We start from the raw sequence: 24,522 nt of genomic DNA on the forward strand, positions 1-24,522 counted from the left end.
GTTAACACCACCGTAAATTTATGCGTTACGAACTTCTGTTCGAATCGGTTGTCACATCAGTTGACAAAACCTCCAAGTGATAAAGCAATGCTTTTTTGGGGGGGAGGGGGGAATCCTATCAGGGAAAATAATAATAAGTATCATCATCAGCCTATTTTTTGGGTGACCTCCACTTATATCTGTCTTGCCGTTGCTGTCTCCAACATGCGCCTGCTAATGTCCTAAATTCATCACCCCACCTACTTTTCTGGCATACTCGACCGCGCTGCCCTTCCTTGGCGCCCACTCTAGAAGTCTTACGGTCCCCCGGTTATCTACGCTACCCATTACATGGCCTCCCCAGCTCATGTGTTTCTCTTAATGTCAACTACAATATTAACTATCTCCGTTTGCTTTCTGATCCCTACCTCTGTATGCCTGTTTCTTAGCGTTATCCCTAACATTTTTCATCGCATCGCTGTTTGCTCGGTCTTTAACTCGTTCTGCAGCTTCTTCGTCAACCTTCAAGTTTCTCCGCCATAGGTTAGCACTAACAGAATACTATGTTATCCGCAAAGGTGCGTTGGTCTTCGTCATCTTGGCGCGGCGGGTCAATTGGCCGTGAGACAGGCAATCGGAAATCAGTGTTTCAATCTGGACTTGTACACCACGGAGACGTCTATTTCTTCCAGTCTTAGGCTCGAGTGTCCTAGCGCCCTGAAGGATGGTGTAACCTTACATGCTAATGCAATGGGTGATTGTCGCTGCCGACATTAAAGTGCCGGTCATATATTTAAGGTCAAAAATTTTACTTAACCCGTATAGTGTCAAAGCAGTATTTTTCCGTCATAGAAAAATCGACTTCCGCTTTAGACTTGAACGATTAGCATAAGCTATCACACTTTCATTCCTGTATTTTTTTTGGTATATCACTGCACCGAGGCACACGCTAGATACGCCGGTATGCATTTCCGTATGGGCATCTTTCTTCAAGAGGGTAAATTTTGCTGGTGAACACAGGCGTCGTTTAGGCTCTTGTAGTACTTTGGCATGGGGAGCTTGCCCGTTGAACTCGATGTCTCGTTTGGTGAGATTGGTCAATGGTTTCGTGATGCGAAAAAGTATTTGACAGGGTGCATATAGTAGGCAGGAGGCCAACGAATCTAGCTGCTGCTTTCTTGTCGAAGGGCTGCTGAAATTTCTTTATGGGAGCTGTTTTCAATGGGTCAAGAAGGAGTAAGGACTTGGTGATGGTGTGCCTCAGTAGCATGAGCCATCGCTAGAAAGAAGCACTTTATGCTTAGGCTTCCATGTCTTCTTCGTGTCCGTCAGCAAATCAGCGTCTGCAAAAACTCAGCTACCGACTGTGATGCAAAATTGTCCATTTCTATGATCACTTGGTCATGTACTTTTGGGAGAGTAGTTAACAATAAGCACTATTTCAAAAATCAGGAGACTTAAAGGTCGATAGTAACGATAGTAACGAGATACGTTTTTGCTTGCTTACGGTTGTATTAGCCATTGTATAAGTGAGTCTTACGTAACAAACTTCACATTAGGGTAGGCACAGAAGGGCTCAAACATTTAGAAGAGCTGATATGAGAATGTGTGCGTAACTATTGTCACAATGACAATTGATCGTGGCAATAAATGTTTGAGTAACTTTGTCTGAAATTCTGTCACCGCAGTGTTGTGTGCTAAACAGGGACGGGATTCTGAAACGATCACTTTCGGCGATGCTACATCCTTGGCCATGCCTTCGTCATCGGCAGAAGCTGATTCCCTTCTTTAGCATAATTGGATCAACTGATTGGCAGGTTGAGCACTTCGTCATTCGATTTTGCTCGACCAGTCAAGTCAGCTCGCGTCTGAGGGCAGAACTATCGCCAAAGTGGATGGTTTCAGCATACGTCCCCAGCTTTGCTGGCCATAAACATTCGCAGATTGGAATGGCTCATGATTTACACTACTCGAAGCTGCACTTTTCCGGCTTCAGGGTAAGGCCGGCTGATTTATTTCCTCAAAAAGGATTCCAAGCCGCTTAAGGTGACGTCGAAATTTAGGCAAAGATGATGACGTCATCCAAGTAGATGAGACACATCTGGCACTTAAGGCCTGCCAAAACCATGTTCACCACGCTGCTAGAATTTTTCAGGTGCTGAGCAAAGCAGAAACGGCGTGACCCTAAATTATTAGAGGCCATGCGACGCAATAAACGCAGCCTTTTCTTTTTCCCTCTTGTTGACGCCAATTTTCCAGTAGCCAGTCGTTACATCCATGAAAGAAATATATTTTGGTGTTACAGAGCGGGCCCAATCCGTTTTTCCTCGGTTGGAGGAGGTATACCTCCTTCTAAGTGAATTTTAAGCGGACAATAGTTGACTGAAAACGCCGACTTCCATCCTTCTGCTTCACCAAGACAACAGGATACGCCCACAAACTATTTGATGGCTGAATAATTTTTTTAGGAAACATTTCGTCGACTTGCGGCTTCATAGCTTCTTGATCCCGCGCACAGACTTGGTGCTGGTACTGAGGCAGTGATGGGTCGCATTATTCGGTCATTATGCGATTCGTAGTACTTTCTCATTGTCTAATCTTTGATATCGCAGAAAATAATTCTTCGTGCCGGGGTGTAGAAACCTTAAGAGCGTTACTTGTTGATATAGGGGAAGACGTGTATTCGTGTCGAAACCTGGTTCGGGAACTATGATATTCTAAGTAGATAAATCGGAATATGGAAGTAATGCCGTATCGCAGGTCTCCAAAATTTTCTTGTTTAAGCGATCGTCCTGCCTTTGTTGATATGCTTGTGCTCCTGGCTGGCTTTTTTCAGCATCACTGTCGCTTTCATCCATGCAGTCAAGAGATACCTCTTGTGGCGCAAATTTTATGGTCGAGCAGGAGATGTTGGTCACAATAGGTGACACCTTCTACGGCTGCGACTGTTGCGGTTCCGAGAGAAATGATAATGCTTGAGCGAGGCGGTTTGCTAACTTGATCTTCGACCACACATAAGGCATGGTGTTTCGGAGATCTCACCGTCGGTATTGCGTGTTCTCTAGTTAGCCTTATCGGTTTAGACTTCAGGTGCATAACGGCACCGTATTGGTTCAGGAATACTACACTGAGAATTACATCTCGAGGGCACTGTTGAAGAATAACAAAGGTCTCAGGAAAGGTTCGGTCATAATCATAATTCTTGCCGTGCAGGTTCCAGTCGGCGTTATCAGGGGCCCTCCAGCTGTTCGGATTTGAAGGTTATTCCACGCTTTGCTCAATTTCTTCAACTTGGCGGCAGCTGATCCACTCATAATTGAACAGCCAGCTCCTGTGTCTAGAAGAGCTTTGACTTTGTGGCCATCGTGTAGGACGTCAATAGCACTGGTTCTTTGTCTTGCGCTGAAGGTAAACCGTTGCGTCCGGTCACGGCTGCGTCACTTTGTCCTAGTGATGTTATATGGAGTCTCGAAATGTATCGGCGGCGTTTCGATTGAGTTATGTCTTCGTCTGATCAGTGGCGTGTCGTTGCTACGTCGTCAACATGGGACTTGCAATGGCGTCTTCGACTGCGGAGGATTTCCGACACTGACGGATAGTAACCGCACCTACATCGGCTTCTGGTCTTAGTTTTCACGATAATGGCTTAATGACCGGCTGTGGTATGAGCCAGTGTATGATCACCGCTGCGGTGACACATACCATCCTGCCAATTGTGAATAGGGACTCCGTCGAGGTCTCCAGTCAGTGGTTGCGATGTAGTAGGAAATCTGACGTGGTCGATCGCATTGCGTGGGGCGCGGTAAGTAGTAGGCGAATCCTCGTACGCCGATCTCGTAGTATGAACGTCGGCTGTAGACGTGGTCCGTTTCTCCGCAGTGACAGCGCAGCGGGTGGTCGTCCAAATATGTCATAAGTCTGTCTTTGGTGTGCTGCGCTGGTGGATATGCCGTAGGTGGCCGGTGGTGCAAGGCGGCGACTGGCGACGGAATTGCTTCGAAGCGTGACGTGGGCGCTGTAGGGGGATTATGGCTGCGGATAGAAGCGGCGAAGCACGTCCCTCCTGGCTGAGGCTCCAGTGGTCCAGAGAGTCCAGGCGACCGTTTGATTTTCTCACATAAATTTTTGGCATTCTGAGGGATGGAGCGGCGTAGCACATCGCTTCTGGCTGCGTCTACTGTGGTTTTAAGAATCCTAGCGACTGCTTCATTTTCTAACATACATTTCGGCATTCGAAACCACTTGAAACTGCAATGAAGGGAAATCTTATCAGGCTCCTCCCTAACGACCGATCCGAAGGTAGCACACATGTAGGCGGTACCTAGTGATTAAACTTCGGCGTAGTTTGTCGTTAACATACGGTTGTTATGTTGCCTTTCACCATTTCGAGTTTTCTTGCCATGGTGATAGCCTGAAAACGAAGCTCTTCGACAGTCTTCGCTAGACTTCACATCATTCTGGCGAAACGTTCTTGCTTCCCACAACGCAAGACCAAGCGCAGTTTTTTCTCCTTGGGGATTTCCAGGTTGGCGTGGCGCAAAAGCTGGGTCACGTCTTCGGTAATGATCACAAAGTTCTCGCTACGTAGCTGCTTTCGGGCTTCCAGTAGAACTTCAGGCCATTCTTTTCTCACACAGCTGGTAAAGAGCCTAACGCACTTGCTGTAGAATAGGTCCCGCGTTGTAATGGCATACTCGGGGTTCTCGATCCCTGTCTCCCCGGCAGCCAAAAAGGACTACACTGGCGCAGCTAGTCCTCTGAGTTCGAATTGTTGAAGATTGAAGCACCTTGGAATGTCTCGAGCGAGGTTTATGTATCGTTGAGTGAAGCTAAGTGGGAGATAAGCGGTTTTGAGGAGGTATGCCGAAGCATTACCACACTTGATAGTTTGCCCTGCCTAGAGTTTCACTCTTGGCACGTGTTCCATGTGTTTTGAAATAAGGTGATGCCACATTAGTAAAAGTTACCACCCCATATCACTGCCTTCACCATGTTGCAAATTACTTGACCATATCGTAGCCAGTTGAAGTAAATAAATTTATATGTGATTACAACCTACTTTATGCTTGACATCTTTTTCGCAAGACCCTTTCTACCGTAACACAATTACCAAATGTTATTCACAATTTCGCTCGTGTTCTTCATAGATCCGGACAAAGTGGTGTAATATTTTTAGATTTTAGAAAAGTGTTTGATCTTGTATCTCATACGAACGTTAAATTAAATTCGAATAAATTAACCTTTGAACCTACTTATAGAATTTGGTGGCTGCTGATCTAACTAAAAGCATGCACTTCATTTCAAATATTGACGACTAACGAACTTCCAATACCATCTCGAGTGTCCTAGTGCAGCTTACCTGGCCCTTTACTATTTGCGATGTACAATGTTGACTTTAAAAATGATATAAAATCTCTTAATTCAATTTGCAGACGCTTGTGCACTGTATAATGAAATTACCCGCCACGAAGATCGAGTAGTACTAAACTGTAAGGTCCAAAGCATTATTTATTGGTATTATCGGTGGCGCATGAAATCAAATGTCATAAAAGCAGTCTACTTGTCAATAAAGAAGGAACAAATAAAAAATACCGGTCGTTTGTTTACATACTAGGTTCCGAGCTCCTTATGGATGTCAGCGAATACATGTCCTTGGTAATCAATACAACCAAGAAAGTCAGCTGGAGTACTCGCGTTTCTAGCATATGTACCTATTCGTTCAAGAAACTGCTTTGTGAGGCAAGATAAAACGTACACCTCCTGGTACTAGATTAACAGCTTATGCAGTACTGGTTCCCCGTAAACGCGAATAGGCCAGCGTTGTCTGGAATCCCTATAAAACTAACATCGGCATGTTTGAAATGATACAGACATAGGCTGTCAGATTCGTCTATTTGAAATATCAGACAAGTGACTTTCCCGCTAGTTTAAATACACATCATAGTATTCAGACTTTTCAATTACGAAGAAAAGCAGACAGACTAAAATTTCTGTTTTCGGTCAAACAAAATCTCGTCTATAAACTCAGATACTTATTCGAAGCCACTTACAACACGGCATCCTCACGCTGACTTATAACACCCAGACTGGTGTTTTCAAATATTCCTTCACTCCACACACCATAACGGATTGGAACACTACAGTTTTCACAAATATTCAAATTTATTTTTAAGACATATTTGCCTTTGATATCACTGTCAATAATTTAGTGCGAATTCATACCCACACTTATCAATTTTCTTTTGTTCGGTTAGCCTGGGTCTCATCAGCTACTGCAACGGCTTTGTACAATGTTTTTTTTTTGCGTATCTGTGCGTGCAACACGCAATTGTGAACATGGTTGCGTTGAGTGTAAGTTCTTAAACAGCATTACATATCATTGTGTCGATTGGCACGCTTCATTGTCCTTGCACTTCGTATTGCTATTTACTAATAATTGTAAGTTCCTGCCCTTTTCCTTCTCGTTTTCCTCCTTTTACATTTACTGCTGCTCATGGTTGCTGGGTAATGTCACATACTAATATCTGTACACGTTGCATTGCTATATTTTCATGTACTTTTGCCCGGCCTGCTTCGGCCCTCGTCCGGGCCTGCAGTATTCTGTAAACATATGCTCGAAAATAGCCTCTGCGATTGAGAAGCCTCGGCTGCTTTAATGGGGCTCACTGAACCTTCTACCGTAGTTATTGGGGCTCTCATAAATTCCAGGATGTGTAGAGTAGTCCAGCCTTAGTACGAATCCCCAGCAGCGGTAATCCGCTCCGCGAAGCGTGCGCACGCGGCTCCGTACTCGTAATAAGAGTGGAACTACGTAATAAAAGTGCACAGGATACTCGTAATAAGAGTATCCTGTGCAGCAGTACTCCCTTCGCACCGAGATTTTCATTACTCGAGGCCCGGCGATAACACCGACAACAGACAGCACCACAGGTAGCATTCAAGAAAACTTCCAGAATGAAATGCGTGTCGCGCGACGATCGATAACTTTTAACGTTTGTTACGTGGTGAAACCACGTGGTTACGTGGTTTTTTTTCATCTAAGTGCGCTAAATACACAAAATTGCTGGAACATTTTCCCCTAATAATGGAAAAGCAGAAGAGCAGAAACTGGAAGCGGGCTCCACTCCACGGCTTCTGCTGCTTTCTTTCAAATTGGTACAGACAGCTCTCGTTATAACTAAGCCATAGAGGTACATTTAATTTGTTTAATATCGTGAGTGAAGCAACACTGGAGCAAGAGCTATTTCATTCCCCTGTCTTCGTTGACCGTGCTTTTATAATGAAGTTAGTCGCGTGTCCAATTTCTCCCCATCCTGTATTGCTGGTCTGGCAAATGACGCTTGCTGCTTCCCATTTAGCTATGACCGAAGACAATTAAGCAGGCACTTCGTATATAATACGGAAGCTTCACAAGAAAAAGTATATTCTTTGCTGTTGCCTGTAGGCAACGTTTGTCTGTAAAGACCTTGGTACTTTGCTACAATTCTGTTTGATATAATAGTCAGCAATAACTGTTTGGTAGCTTTTAGAGCGGATCACCTATTTAAATTGCAACAAACTAAAATTTGCTTACAGTTTATGATTCGCTATTGTCTCGCAAGCTATTTTTCACATTTTTTCTTGAAACCTAGTTTAGAAAAGATATATTCTTTTTTGTGTTTAGGCGCAAGAGCTTATCACGAACGATAATGTGGTGTTCAGACCGAGACTATGAACGATAACGAGGTTTCGGCGTGCACGTGCTGCACACATTTCTTATCTTTAATCTCTGCAAGAGTCAGCACAGTTAACATTCATTCAATACTTGTCTATCATAAAAAATATTTCCTTGCTAGCGCTATTGTTGCTTGCTTTCCACTTTTTGAATTTCATGCTGTGTTCGTAGTGTTGATTAGGATAATCAATATTCTGCCACAATTACACGCTTTACCTTCTTTCAGGCTTGTGCTTGGAAGGTTGTTGGTAACTCGACGATGCTGCGGCGCTTGTACGCCACGCTGCTTTTACTTTTGGGTGGACCTGAAAGAATAAATCAACGCCTAGAATGTGCGCTCCATTTGCTGCACTTGTTCAGTCTACTTGCCCTACATTAGGGCACAGCTATTTTTTTATTGTTGTGTACTGGATAAATGCCACCAAGGAACATTGCAGGGACGAAATATTTATCGCGTAATTGGGATGGTCTCGCATTATACCGAAATGGACATGTCTTTATCACACAAATTTTTACAACTATTTTGTTTGGCGTGCCAAATAGAAAACCTGATTTTGAGGCACACCGTAGTAGGGACTCGGGATTAATTTTGACACCCTGTGGTTCTTTAACTTGGACCTAAAGCTAAGCGCACAGGTATTTTTATGTTTCAACGCTATTGTAATGCTGCCGTGCCTGGCATTCAAACCCTCGGCCTCATGCGTGCCAGCGCAAACAACCCACTGAGCAACCACGATGGGTGAATAGAAATATTTTAATAACATTTAACAGCCAAGCTGTATGGAACCTCGTACCGATGTATATCCACGGATGTCTGTTTGCTTCCCTGATGTACAACGTAAGTTGCTTTATCTCTATATTATGCGCTGTTAATGTATTCAACAGCTGCCTATCAAAAGAAGCCTCAGGTAGGAGTCCAAGACTCGACAAAAGGATATGACTTGCTCCTAGGTGTCAGTGGTATGGCAATAGTGGTTCTTCACGTACTAGTACGTTCTTATTCTAGTGGTAATTGAGCATTTGAAGACCCTCTTCTCGAAGCTTGCAGCACTTTTCTCTTACTTAATACATGACTCAGGTACTTTGAGTTCACTGACGTGAATCTCTTGTCTTTTTTAAAAACAATCTCCCTGTGCTGGGTTACTTTTGAACTTTTTGTTACATGCTACGTGTGGCACATCACATATTGGCCCTCGGGCTTTCTTCTGAACACGAATCCAAATTTTCGTAGAAAGACCCAATGTTACCAAATATGTAACTGCAAGTGGTGGGAATGAAGCTCTCCCATTTGGAATATACGATGCTTCTCATTGCGGTATTCGATTTGGTAGCCTCATGTACATATGAAGCGTAGCACCAGCTTTCATTTCTTGATTGCACAGCACTCAAAAGCCGCGAGAAGTGGACTTTCATAAAGTGCTCCGTCATAAATGTTGTTCATCCCTGGCCTTTGCTAAATACATTTCTTTTACGATGACTATCGTGAATATTTCTAGCGAAAGTATATCTCTGTGAAAAGGGGGCCCTGTTTTCCTATTTCTGCCGTCATTTTGACTGTTGATCTAAAATCTGCGAGTTGTATTACTTCTTGGTATTGACAGCAAGGTAACGTCGTATCTTCAGAACTTTCTCTATGTCGAACAGCCACCCATTATTGGCATGAGAATACTCCCATGATACCAAAATCACTAGTTGCGAGGCCTAGACGCCTCCTTTATCACAGTAGTCTCCGCGTCGTTTCTTTCTCTTAGGGTGTCGGCTAATCCAGTAGTAAGGCGCCCTTGTTTCATTGATCCGTTGCTGCTTCTGCTTAAAAGATTTCAAAATGCTACTCACTTGCTTCGCTGGCATGAGCTCGATCAGGAAATCATGGCACTTGGACACCTGTACGAGCTCCATTATTGCTAGTATTTGCGGATTGACGGGGACTCAATCAGTCTACAAATGTTCTTTACAGCTTGTACAAACTTTCTCGTTTACTGTGCAGATGAAACCAGAAGAGCTGACCTACAGTTGGTTGAAAATACAGTTGGTGCTTCATATTTCACGCTGCAGCCATTGCAGATTATGCCCTGCGACAAGATCTGGCCGGCCAAGTGACCCACTTGGCCGACGCGTTTATATTATATTGTCACGTTGTAGTGGAACTAAAGAACCAGACAGTAACAAAAACTGCGGGTCATGAATCGATCACTTGGTTGCGCGAAACTCTACCAAGAACAACAAGTGACACTCATAGCACAGCGACAACAAAGCACAGATGGCATTTGCCGAAATCTGATTTACGGGTCAAATGCTTAGGGTATGCATATATTAATCGTGGACTGTAATGTAATCGCGGCTGCTCAGCTGTGTTCGAAGATGAGCAACACCACTCGTGTCGCACATGGAATCTGATTTCAAAAGCTTTTCTCGCCATTGAATCCGGGACAGTTTCGGTCGGAGTCTCGATACAAGCGTGCGCGTCTTGCTCCGAGCGATGGCATTGCTACAGAAAAACATGTGAACTTTGGTCATATATCCGCTGCCCCCCCCCCCCCCCCCCTTATTAATTGCAACATGATGCTGCTGCAAAAAGAACATGAAAGGGAAAAAATTGATGAGCCATTCAACTCTATGAAGCAGGATGCCCAGCAAAGCTGTTTAGCGCATGACACAGATGCGACATAGTATTTTTAACAAACGTACGAACATAACTAGTGTCATGATCGGTGGTAATTGTGACGATAGGCATGCAAGAAAATTCGCACATTACCTCTCGTAATAATGTGAACTAATCAATTTTTTATTTATTTACTAATTACTAATTATTTTTGTACAAGGTATTCAAGGCAAAAATGAATCAACTATGGCAGACTCGAACCTCGCCAACGTTCTCGCCCGAAAAGGACCGCGTCATCACATCCACCGCCTACTGCCGTCGCAGCTTCCGACCGTATGCCGTTGATTTCAGAGAGGGCGTTCTGGAACCATAGGCAACGACGTAGTCGGTAGCTTGATCCGAAGTTGCGATTCAGAAAGTTTCTTTGGAACCGTGCGTAGGGGTGATTGAATCCCGGCCGCATGGCCTCTTGGCGTCGACGTCTTTGTGCGCCATTCTCGGCGTCGCGATATGCGTCGTCGGCTGTTGCTCATCACCTATGGAGCACACGGTGCGCACGCTGTTAGCGAAATGGTATCACAAATTCCTTTTGTTCGCCTTACAAGGTCACACTACGTCACGCACTACGTCATACACCCATGGAGACGCAGCTTCGATGGAGCGCCGTTTTAGTCACAGGTGTCTCTTAAACCGAGCTTAGACGCGAGTGGCAATACGCGTTTGCTTTTGTTGTTGGCTCTTGAGCTCTCACTTCTTTGGGGGTTTTCAGCGCGGATGCCATAAGATCCCGGATGCTAACAATAGGCAGCTTCGCTGTAACATGCACGCACCTATAAATAATAACGTGACAAAAAATAAAGTAGCATGCGTGGCATCCAAGCAAGCGCACTACGCGGGCGACTTCAGCGCCTGCGCAGCACCTCTGCTATAGCCAAATGCTGTCGGGAAATTCATCAGAGCCCTGTGCACGAAGACTTCGAATTACCTTGTACGGTGCGAAACAGTGTTGCCGATGTCTTCCACTCAGTACGCGTGCGCCTCAATAGCTAAACACGGTTGTCAGGCAGGTATTCCCGTACGGTTGTCGAAGACATTAGTGCCGACTGTCGATTTGTGGTTGGTTCATATTGCGCAGAGGGCGAGTTGCAGGCTTCTTTAGCGCGGTCAAGAAAGCCGGTGGTGCCGAGGTTCTCTTGGTCAATGACGTCAGGCAGCATTGCGTCAGGTGCAGTCACCTGCTTCCTTCCTTATATCACCTTGAACGGCATTATCTGCTCTGATATTTGTACAGCCGCATTTTAAGCTAAGTTAGAGTAAGGGAGGAGGGTGCACTGCGTCTTGCCTTTTAGGTCGGCCTAAATTGTCTAGATGTCGTCGAGGACCTTGTTCTGGCATTCCTGAGGGCTTTTCATCTGCCTTTGCTCGGCGGTTGTTGTCCAGAGACTGAACTGGTTGTAGTGCAGGAGTGAGCGAGCTTCGCTGTGAAAGGTACCGTGTCGTATCAACATGTTTTTGATGAAGTATTTCGTTACTATGGCTGCACTTTATCTTTCAATAGGGTGCAGGAGTGGTTAGCAATTATGATGCATTTATTCGCGCATTTTCATGTCGTAACGTCGTAACGAGCTGGTCCTGAGCTAGCCGCAGTGAACTTAGCCCGTGGACTCATGGCGGCGCCTCGCGGCAATCGCTGCACCTACGCCATGTATCCGACCGCATCTCGATGCCAGCTACCAGCCAATAGCAGCCAGCCAATAGCAGCCGTCCCAGGGAAGGACAAACTAAAGCGTCCGGTAAAGAAAGTAAAGCGTCCAGAAGAGAGAGAGGACACGGCCGCCTTCTTTTGAAAAGAGAGCGTATGAGAGATTGTTGACTTCGGGATCTGCTTGCGAGCTCCACACACCGCGCTCCACTGCAAAGCTTGGCTGAGATGTTCAGAGCAGCGTATGCTATCCGCGTACTAAGATATTTCACCGAGCCCAATGGGCGGTTCAGGGTCCCTTTAACACGCGCAATATACACAGTGTCCCAACTAATATGCACCAAGATTAATAAAAATGATATACAACGTAGCTGGACAGAACGAAGGTAATTTTATCTGCCATCGTTTGGCCAGAGAGTATTTTTTTTCATCCACAATAATTACATAATTAGTCATCAATTAAGCAACTTCTCAAATAATATAAATACAGGAACAATGTCAATGAGAAAATTCAAAAGCAACATGCAAAACTCCCGATGCAGTTTTCTGCTGCTCAATCAACCCCTCCTCCATAAAAGTGTTTTTCCGAGCATGAAGGAAACCCGCGAATACGCGCAAAATTGCCGATAGACTGGCCTCTCTCGGTAAGTAAGTAGAAAAGGACCTTATTTTTGTGTCGGAAAACGACAGAATATAGACAACCAACTCGACAACACCACAAGAATACGAACCCTCGCAGTATAAGGCAATTGTGTACGACGAATTATGCGCTCAAAATTTCATTTCATTTCATTTATTTTCGTCTTAAAGGCCCGTAGGCATTACATAAGGGGGGAGCAAAATAAAGGTCAAAGAGGTATGTAACAGTTGACAAAGGCGAGCAATAACAAAAAAGGGTATGTAACAGTAAAATGTTCTTGTCACGCGTATACAATGCAAAGTAAAATTCACGGGATTGAAACACGAGAAAAAGGAAAAAATATAGATATATATATGAAACACTCAATTATTACACGAGAAAAATACAGTGAAAAAGGCATCACAAGGGAAACAAGTAAAAATAAATAATAATCAGCTGTTCAGAGTGCAGAATTGAATATGACAGGAACCTTTTGCCCTCATGAAAAATGGTCGTTTAGTTTATCCCGGAATGATTTGCGGTTAGTGCATGATGCGATGGTGTTTGGCAGGCCATTCCATAGTGCTATCGCGTCCGGAAAAAATGATGACATTAAAGCTAAGGTGCGACAGTTGGTGCGTGCGATGCTATGGTCATGGCTTAGGCGGCTAGACGTCCTGTGCGGGTGTTGCAGCTTTTCGTTTCTCGTGCGTGGGTGATAGTAGAAATGATGAAGAAGACAGAGGCAAGATATAATGCGGCGTGACTCCGTAATGGGATGGGATGGACAGTGATGGGATGGCCAGGGAGTGTTTCAGTGCGGTAATACTGGTTTTTCTTGAATAGCACGATGGTATAAATCGGACGGCGCGATTCTGCACGGCTTCAAGGTCAGCGGCGAGGTACGCTTGTGATGGGTGCCAAATGGATGAGGCATATTCTAGTTTTGGGCAAATTAATGTTATATATGCTAGTTTTTTTTTATGTCGGGGGATGCGGCCTTAAAGTTACGGCGCAGGTATCCGAGTGTGCGAGAGGGTGTAGCGCAGATGTTTTGAATGTGAGTTACCCATGATAGCGATGGTGTTAGATGGAGGCCAAGATATCTGTAGGATAATGCGGAATCAATGGAAAATGAGCCAATACTGTATTGGTGCAGATTCATGGTGCGTTTTCTGGTGAAAGACATGGATTTGCATTTGTTAATATTTAAGGAGAGGAGGGATTTATCGCACCAAGAGGAGATAGTGTCAAGATCGTACTGAAGAAAAGATTAAAAGAAATTAGAGTCGTAATTTGCTGCACATAAGAATATTCGTCGTAAAACACTTGATGATGACTGTCGGCTGTATATCACTTAGCACTGCCGAAACATAGCGACCCACTAAATTGCCAGACAGTGAAACGTGTTGTGTGTGAGGCATGTACTGCATCGCCTCCAAATACACGAAGCACCGGTAATACACGACATGAGGCTGCGTCCTTCTTTCTAGCGCTTTTTTTTTCTTAACACGTTGTTTGTGCCATCTAGCAGTTTTCTTTTTAAATCAGGCAATGCAACCAAAACGAGAAGGATTGCGCGCCTGTGCATGTGAACGCTGAGAACTGTTCCCACGCTGTCGGCTCACGAAGCAGCCCTTGCTCAGTGACCCACTCTGGCGGGAGATTGGGTGAAGTGCAGTAAATACGCACCGCACCCGTAGCACAGCTCCGTATAGCGTTGGCCTCAAAGACGTTCATTGATAAGCGGAACGTGGCCTATGCATTTGTGACGCAGCTTACTAATGCGTTGGTCTACTGTGCTTGAGGAAACACGTTGCATTGGTTCCAATCGGCCCAGCGCGGGGAAGGTTTAAGAAGCTTCGTGATGGTACATTCTGCCGGTACGAATTGGGCATCGCGAAATCGGCTGGTCCAACTGCCGCAGGGCTCCTTTCCCATGCCTCCGACTGATCCCATTGTGTCACATAGCAGTACTGCCGTAAAGTCTGCACTCATGAAAGGTTTGAAAGTGCCAACCATGGGATAAAGTTACAGGATTTCTTCTGTCGTTGTGGAGCTGCACATTGTCAGTGGTACGTTCCCACAAGAACAGAGTGTTTGCCTGCTCTTCACATTGTTGCACGAGTTTTACATGACAGTGCAGGAGGGTACGTTGTCACTGTGCCACATGGCAAGCAAATAATTTGCTTAATTTCCTAGCTGTAGAGTTAATTATCTTTCAAAGCAAATGTTAATACAGGTGCAGTAAGGATACAAAGTTCGCAACATATTCAATGTTTGTTGCTTTCCGTGCAAGAGAAAAAAAAATCTCCAGAGAACAGGTGCAATTAAAGTGGGTGTAATATTCGAAAACAAATTAACGTCCCCGTTCATTCAACCCACGAATTTAATGCTATCGCAGAAAATTCTTTACGATAGCCTACACTTTTGCACTGTCAAACTTAATAAGTTGGTTAAGATATACTTTCAAGAGGCATCGGGAAATTCGGCAACTCGCAAAGGTGTACGAAGCAAACGTGAAAATGCACCCCATTAGCTGCGTAGCGTCTCACCGAACGCGTCGAAATGCGAGAACGTAACCTGCGGCACAATTTTTTTATTCTCCCTTCACGTACATACCAAATTCGACAATCCACGTCTCCGCGCATTGCACTTCTCGTGCGAGACGCCACTTTCCAAAATAAACCGGCAAAGTAGCGCCACGACAGCTCTCCGCGCAATTTCGAAGGAAAATCGCAGCGATTGCTGCGACGGTGCGACTGTGCGACCAACCGGTTGGTCGCAGCCGAAAATCGGGATTTTGGCACTGCGACTGCTATTTTCATCACAAACGAGGCAATCGCACTTCCGGTGCGACGAAAATCGCATCATGTGAAGCAGGCTTAACGCGTTTTTCAGCGTTCGCATGCACTGGCGCTCCGTGTATTTTGGAGGCCACGCGCAGGCTTCCTGGCGGCGCTGCTAGATGGCGCAGACTGTCCTTAGAGAAGGGCAACAGATGAATGCCGCTGCAGTATAAGCCTCATACATAAATCGTTTCTATGGTGGCAAAATTTTGTGCGGCTATACTTATTCAACATTAAACCGATTACCATTAATCATGATCGTGAGATGTGTTCTACCGTTATTTTTTGTACGTACGGACTAGGCTGCTGGCTGAAAAATGTGTGAAAAAGTTTGACAGTGATTTGCAGATTTAAAATTTTGCATCTTCTAAAGTTTACGCGGGCAGAAGATGGTGAAGAACCATCTTTTTTACGTGCGCCATGGAATATTTAAAGTCCGGGTGCTACGATGCTAGGACATTGATGTTTTTAAACATTTTTGAACCATCATTCACCAATTCATGATTTTCATTTTATTCTTGGCACAGGTTCTGAACACTAAAGAGAAGCTGTGGTTGTACCTGCAAACTTATAACAGCAGTGAGATACACTTTCATAGTACTACTTCACCTTACAAATGTTTATATATGTCGAAGAATAATCTACAGGGCAACGAGTACAATTTCACAGAAACATTGAGATACGCTAGAACACAGTAAGTAGGCTTAAACGTATTTACCTAAATTTTGCTTTTTGATGAGCGAAACCATAATGTAAAAGAAAATATTGGCACTTACGCGCCACAGGCCATGTCAAGCCAAATAACCATATCGATAGAATATTATGAGACACCTACACTAAGCAAGGTTTGTAGCTATACCGATCAGAAATGGCAGCAAGTAAGTAAATAATTTGACGTAACTCGGGAAATTAGGGACACACACGGGGCTAACTGAACCATGCGGAAAGCGGAGATGAGACGGACAGTGGAGGAGGATGTTATGGTCAACGCATTGAAAGGGAAACGCAGCGCCGTGAAAGATCAGCACTGTGGCGGCGATGGCTACGAGATGGCACCAGAGAAGGGGGTGTAATATGGGACGTCCGTCGGCGGCGGATGCTGTGTATCGTGCCCACGAGTCCCCCATGCACTACTCCTCGCGATCTCCCGATTAGCCAGGCAGAGGCTCCACATATCGCTCAGCTTGCAACGTGCTGCACCTAAATTAAAGCACGAACTGCGCTCTAATTTCGCGTTAGAGAGTATCGCATTTGTCCGCGAATATCTTGTCCACATTTATTTCCCTTTATTTTGTAAATTCTACACTTTACATTGAAGTGGAACAAACGACTCTGTGCTTTCCTCAGCTTCATTATTTGTTGGTTATAAGGGGGTGTAGCTAATTGAAGTTGCATCTCTCACTTCCCGTTTTGTCGATGACTTGGTAACAAAAACAAATCGGTAGCATGATTTTCAGGCCATTAGGGGATAACAAACACTTGAGACATTCTTTGTTCTTTGGTGTAATATGTGCTGGTGTTTCTGGTTTTTAAAAGAAAACATTTTTGGACAAGTTTTTCAGTTGTTTTGCTGTTTGAATATGAACGCCACACTAGTTTTCGATTACCTATTAACCAGTGCCAAAAGAACGGAATACAAAGAGTTAGAATAATTGTGAATATGCATATGCCACGTAGCTGCGCAAATCTAGGTAACGTTGTTTGTGGTCGCTTGCAGATACTCAGATTGCTTTGCGCCTTCCGCCCAGTTACATAATTAGTCGTAATTAGTTATCCAATAAGAAAAATATTATGTTTGGAAAAAAATAATCAATGTCAACATGAAAACTCGCTATGCAGGTATCTGTTGCTCAATGCGTGCTACATCAAAGTGTTTTTCAGAGCTTGAAAGAAGCCCTCGAATACGCGCAAAAGGTCACGCGAGGCACTTTGCGAGGCACCTATTTCTCATTCTTAAATGCTCAAGGTTGATATAAATATTTTGGTCTGAGATTAATGAGATTACTTATTTACGCTTTATTGTAGTTTAAGCGTCAGTGCTTCATGTGCGATAGATTCATTACGTTTTTACGCATTTTCATTACGGATCTGTAATGACGTTATTAGGCAGCGCAGGTCGAACTCGTGATTCAAGTTTCCTTCATTTTACAGAGATAGCATTCCATATTACGGGCGACTGGTACGGACTAGATGGGATGAAAAGCCAATGACCGCCGTGGAAGTTTTTAAACCACCAGATACGCTGAGCAACATATACAACCTAGATGAAACAATGGCCACTTAATTACCCTACGTAGATGAAGGAGAAAGCATTGTGGCCACACAGCGCGACGCTTAGGCATTATGCACAATGCAAGATTGTTGGTTCTACTTCCACGAAGCATCAAGGGTTTGACTACCAACAAAGGCTGTGAGTTCGATTGCCTTACCTAACTACACCCCAATTACCTGAGGTTATCAAAAGACGTAAGGTCATAGGATTGAGTGCTCTAACGCACTCAATCTATATCTCAGATATCTTATCTGTGCTTTCATTCAACTACGCCTTAATTGACACCTCAGGTCATGGGTTCGACTGCCACGAATGCTTCTGGGATCCAAGGCTTACTTAAGTGTGCCTTAGGTAACTTCGTCCTATTATATACTAGCGGTCGCGAGTTCGACTCGAATCGTATAAAGGTCAAATGTTCGTAACCTTTCCGCGTCATCCTGTGGTCATGCCACCAACGCCGCATTTTCCGGCTCGTGAGCTATTTAATGCTCTAGAATTCGAATTGTATATTTCCAATAAACCGGAACAGCACATTCTGCTGGAGACGGAACAGTTATTTTTCGGATATAACTTGGCTTGCATGCTGTATCACAGAGTATGTATGCGACGTGCTAATTACATAAAGACAATGTTGCATTGAAATATTGCATGTATTATGAACTGACAGACCGGTTTCGCTTATATTTACAATATTCTCAATTATCTGCAAGCAAGATATTCGCGGTGTATGGGACGCTGATTTACCTATCATCATCAGATATTAGATATTGTTAGTAGACTGCATACCCCGCTCGCCACGAGGGAAAAAAGTGTCTATCTCGGCTTCCTTTTCTTTGACCTGGCTGCTCGCCAATGACCCTTAATACTTCGAAAGATTCACGAGGCATTCGGGAGTGCTATCGCCATATCTTTCAGTAATGTTTTGGTAGCGCCGAGAAGCTATTAAGAGATACTCCCCATCTTCGGGCTCCTCCCCTCATCCTCCGCTCTAAACTTAGCTACCTGGCATGAACGGAGGAGTGGAGAAGGTGCAGCTTGCGCGTGCTGCACATCTGCCTCGCCCGACATCATAAACAGATCTTGCCGCCTGCCATACTCATAAGATCGCCGCCAAGACGATCCATGAAGGCACCGAAACCTTCACAATTGCCTACGAACGGCTATAATATTGCACTTGCGATCCTGGGCTGCCTCCACTGCACCAAACCTACTCCAGCATCCTACGACAGATCTCCTCAAGGTGGTCGGCCTACCCATCAATGACTACACCGCTCAAGGCCAACTTTGCGTCAACAAAATAAGTCATACCATCCTGGTTAACATTCAAATATAGACTGCGCTGACTTCTACAACACCATCCGCATCTTCAACTTTAGCGGTACCACCTGCGAGGTGGCCACTCACGTAGCTGACCGTTCGGACACCTATCGCGGCGTAATCCCCTTACCTGTCGACACACTCGAGCAAGCTACCCTCCCCACCCTCGTCGGCTACAATCCAAACTTCAGAATCGGATCCATCAGTAGATTGGGAAACACCGAATCTATCGTCATCACCTTCCAAGGCAAGCGCGTCCCCCACTATACCAACTACACGGATTGTGCCCTCTCATATATACCCTTCCGGAAAAAGATCGCGCATCCACTCACTGCCGGGAAGTATGCCGTTGCCAGGGCGTGCACCTGTTAACCGCGGACACACACTGCCTGAAATGCGGAACCGTTGACCCCTTAATGAACCACGACTGTAACCCGGTGTGCATTGTCTGTAATGTGTAATAGAGCACAATCTAAGGGGCTGACCGCTGTACAAGCAGCGGTAAAAGCCCCAACCGACCACCTGTGGACACTCTCACCAATGGATAAAGCCAATGGACGCTCTCAACCTCGGCCCAAGCGCTGCCCAAGCCCGCACCAGAAGCAGCAACAAGACCCGAGGGGCGCGCTCTACCTCCAAGGGCGGAACCTTCCGGCCATAACACCACCACCGTGACATCCCTCAGTGCTCGTGACAGACGCAGCCCCGTTAAGCTGTACTAGGGTGTCTTCCACCTACTCGTTGCCACCTGAGCCCTCCAACCCATCAGCATCTCTCATTCAAGGAAACGCCACTCTCAGAGATGATATCGGCTTGCTAAAACTGGCGCTTTATGCCACCTTGCCAGCCTCCCAACCTTCTGAGATCCTGAGATGTTGTCTCTGCAAACTTCTTATTGTCATCCGGCCCCATAACTTTCTGCAACACCCTGCTACGCTTCCCTTCACTTGGGATCCAGTCTGTAACCCCTAATGACCATCGGTTATCTTCCCTCCTACATTACACGTCCTGCCCATGCCCATTTGACCCGCCGCGGTTGCTCAGTGGCTATGGTGTTAGGCTGCTGAGCACGAGGTCGTGGGATCGAATCCCGGCCACGGCGGCCGCATTTCGACGGGGGCGAAATGCGAAAACAGCCGTGTACTTAGCTTTAGGTGCACGTTAAAGAACCCCAGGTGGTCGAAATTTCCGGAGTCTTCCACTATGGCGTGCCTCATAATCAGGAAGTGGTTTTGGCACGTAAAACCCCATAATTTCATTTTTATGCCCATTTGTTTTTATTGATTTAAACTAAGATATCATTACCTCGGGTTTGTTCCCTCACCAAATCTGCTATTTTCTTATCCCTTAACGTTACACCCATCATTCATCTTTCCATAGCTCGTTGCGTCGTCCTCAATTTAAGTAGAATCCTTTTCGTTAGCCTCCAAGTTTCTGCCCCATACGTGAGTACTGGTAAGACACGGCTGTTATACACTATTGAGGGATAGTGGCAACCTCCTGTTCATGATTTGAGAATGCCTGCCAAACGCACCCCAGCCCATTCTTATTCATTTGATGATCCGGATCCGCACTCACTACCTGTCCTAAGTATATGTATTCCCTTACCACTTCCAGTGCCTCGCTCTACCACCGAAAATTCAACGAAGCTGTGCCAGTCTTCTGCACAGACTAAGGCTGGGGGTAGCGTTTACGCGCGGATACGTGCAACTCATGCGACGCGCCGAGTCTCCACACTGTGAGGTGTGCAATGTGACTGAGACTATAGGTCAAGTGCTTTGTGACTGCCCTAAGTTTGTGGAAGAGTGCGATAGGTTTGTCAAGGACCTTACGCGTCTCGACAGCGCACCGTTGTCGGAGGACGTTATTTTAGGCCCTTGACCAGACGCTCAGCCGAGTTTCAAGGCCATCAAGGCATTACTGAACTTCTTAAAAATTACGGGCCTGGATTGCACACTTTGTGCATGCCAAATTGCTTGCCATATGTTCTACATCTTCCTTCTATCGTCATCATCACCCATAATGCAACTCTTTCTTTCCGCTTTCTTTCCCTCTTCCCCTTCCCCCAATGCCGAGTAAATGGCTAGAGGAATATACCTCAGGACGACCTCTCGGCATTTCGTGTCATTAAACTTCTTTCTCTCTCTCTCGCTGCCTATCGCAAATTGCTGTTCTCTTCCGAGACGGCTAAACATTACTTTAGCTTTCTGCATATTAATTTTTAGACTGCAGGAAGGAGAACTTAGTCTGACAGGGTTCGTGGTCCGCCTCTAAGTGGATTGTCGGTCCCGAGGGAGTACAAAGTGTCGACGAGCAATGTGGTTACTGGGCTCAGCACAAGCGGTGCGTAATATGATGACGATGATAGCCTTAGAAACTGTGGCGCATACCCGCTCTGGGGGACGGACCAAGAAAGCGACGTCAGAAAGCAAATATGGAGTAACCCTGAATTAGACGCCTGAATTTGAAAAAAATGGGATCAAGGAAAATGGTGCAAGCCAGACTGGTATGAGCAGAATCAGACTGAGATATTGGGGATGGATGGAGATGAAGATATATGGCGATGGAAATCTGAAAAAAAATATTATAGGACAATTATAAGTGCACAAGGTCATTCTCCTGGGATTCTGAAAAAAAATATCTGAAATTTACTAATCTTTTTGGGCGAAATTCCACTACTTATACAAGCAGTTTGCATAGATATTCGCACTTTGCAGTCTACAGCGAGCTAAATAAGCTACAGGACGATGCTTTTTGTGCCAATTTCTATACAGGTAAGTGCCTCCAAGGCTCACTATATTTTACAGTTATATAGGACATAATTAAAAAACCAAGCAGCCACCCAAGAGCTAATGACACACTGGAAATGTACATAAAACACTAGGAAAGGCTATATTTTTCATTTTCAAGCACAATTTTTAAAAATAATCTATTTAGTGTCATCTCTCCTTAAGAGATGGAACGCGATAGCATTGAGAGATCTCCGATTGGTTCTCACGCTGCAGCGAAACAGCAGTTTATGTAACCGGTGTGTTTGCCGGGAAACGCTCGCGGCGAACGCTATGCCCGAAGACGACCCTTCTGGTAGAAATGCGGCCTCTTGCGTGGACTGCGAGGCAAGCGCTACCTCGAGGTGTTGCAAGGAACAGCAAGTGTCGTTCTGTGGCCTTCGAGATTTGCGCGCGCCGGCACGCGTATATCTGGGATTCCGTGGCCGATCTATGCATGGTAGAAACGCTGGAAAATGGGTTTGTGTTTGACTTTTTGCGTTACGAAATTGTGTTTTCTCGTACATTGAAATTACTACTCGACGCTATCATTTCTCTACGCTGTGTGTAAGTCATCCTTTACGATTTTTCTGACGTTCAGTACCTTCAGTAATTACTTCAGTAATTCCTTCAGTAAGTTTTTGTTACACTGAGGTTGTGCGTGTTTGGGTATGGGAGGCTGAGTTTTCAGGGTTCGGAATAATTTTCAACACAACGACAGTCGATGCAGGACGCCAACGCGTGATTTGCTGCGGCACGGAGCCCTTAACGCTAACGCGTTAATAACGTGACGCGCATATGCGCCTATATTTTGCCACGCATCAACGACGCGTTTTGCAACCTTCAAGGAGTAGAATTATTTTTGTCCTATGACTACCGTGTTTGCTGGTGGCAGGTGACAATGGCAGAGTTTTTCCTCTTTCCAAATCAATGGTGCTCTTTTTTGCGGGCAGCATTCTTAAAAAAAGGCCAGTTGAATCGCCCTCCCCCCCCCCCAAAAGCTATCCGCACTGTAAATAAAAAAGGATTGTCAAGAGATTTGGCTAAACTGGCCTTACCTACGCAAATGTGCAGGGCTCTACCTGGGGATGAGCCAAGGCATTATATCTTATATCGGGTTAAAAAATGTTTCCTTCATCTAGAACGAAAACCTTTCATTTTTTGACAACTGCATTCAGGTACACTGGGAGGTCAAAAGGTGGTTCCAAGAAAAGCGGCTGTATGTACCATGGGGAGTTATGGGCTATGCATGCCGCGAGCTGAAACCACTGAACACGTCTTCCTAGACCGCAGAAAATGCCAGTGATTTGGGATGTTTTACACAAAAGTACTAAAAAGGACTTGCCGCTGGATGCATATGGCAGGAAGCTTTTGCAGTACTACGGGAAGCTAATGCACCAATTGATGGCGTCATGCTCATTGCTCTCTACAGCATTTGGAAAAATTGCTTCACAGTGTTTAATGCACATGCTGTTGTTAGACCAATTCGTCGGCATTTCCGAGAACTTATCGCAATATTTCATGTAGCACTTAGACAGCAAGCGCGCGTTCCAGAATAGCTCAACGAATCGGAGCCACTTGAACGCCTAAACAAAAATTCAACTCCTGAATTGGCGAATATTGGTTGCCATGTTTTAATCTTCTTGCTTTTAGAAATATGACCGTCTTCCGAGCCAACGCTGGCGATGAAGCATAAGAAAGCGTCCATGGCGCTATGGTTGAAACATCAGCCTTCTGTGCTAGTGTTTCCGCGTTCAAGTCTTGCCATGCGATAGTTTTAGTAATTCTTTATTTATTTATTTATTTATTTATTTATTTATTTATTTATTTCACAGTTATTTGTTGATATGGACCAGTTTAGAACATCATGAAGCCGGTTCAATGCGCAAGATCGTAGTTTAGGCAAATTCGTTTAATACCCAACATTCCCGTGCTGACTGAACCGTCCCATTTGCAGTTACCGTAGACACTACACTCTAAAAACTAGGAAGGGTATCGCAGGAGTGAAGCAGCCGGTTCACTCTTCAAAGCGTTGTTTTACTCTTGCAAAATGTCGAGGAGAGTGAAATGCATTGGTCACCGAGGAGAGAGTGGAACGTGATTTTCACTCTCCCCTATAGAGAGAGAGTAGAATGCCCGTTTTACTCTTGCGGCAACAGAGAAAAAAAGGTAGCGTAATCTTCTGCTTCAAGTGTAGGTGGCTGGCCCCGAACATGGCAATGTATCAATCATGCACGCTGAGTAAAGAACACATCGTTTTGCTTCTAAGAGAACAGGCCGCCGCAGTTCGAAATAACGCGGAGCGAGCGCTCTACTTTTTCACTCGGAGTTGCTCCACCGCGCGTGCGCGCGCGCTCAAGATCGCAGAACAACACAGCACCGGAGAAAGGTGATCCGTCCCGTGAGCAGAGCAGCAATGAAGGCCAGCCAAGGGAGATCTTGTGTCAGCCTTCTCCCGTCGCCACGAAAACACGACAGTCGTTCGTCATGCCTTGGATATAACAACAAATTCTCCACGGTAAGTGAATTCTAACTTAGGTGCACATTCTCCGTATATGTCATGCTATCGCCAGGAAGTCGTCGCTGCGCTTAGCCGACGCGATTGACAAAGGACTAGGCATACGCGCTGTGTCTCTCGATGTCAATAGAAAAAGCCAGTCGTCGCGATAACTGGATGTGATTTTATCTTATTCCTGTGGG

General features: G+C 45.2%; 1 protein-coding gene across 6 annotated transcripts in view; it reads left to right on the forward strand.

Annotated features, from left to right (window-relative positions):
• The window catches only part of LOC139050390 (uncharacterized), a 527,729-nt gene that overhangs the window by 18,653 nt on the left and 484,554 nt on the right, over positions 1-24,522 (forward strand). The window lies entirely within an intron of this gene.

This window comes from Dermacentor albipictus, chromosome 10 (genome assembly GCF_038994185.2).
Source record: "Dermacentor albipictus isolate Rhodes 1998 colony chromosome 10, USDA_Dalb.pri_finalv2, whole genome shotgun sequence".
Lineage (NCBI taxonomy): Eukaryota > Metazoa > Arthropoda > Arachnida > Ixodida > Ixodidae > Dermacentor > Dermacentor albipictus.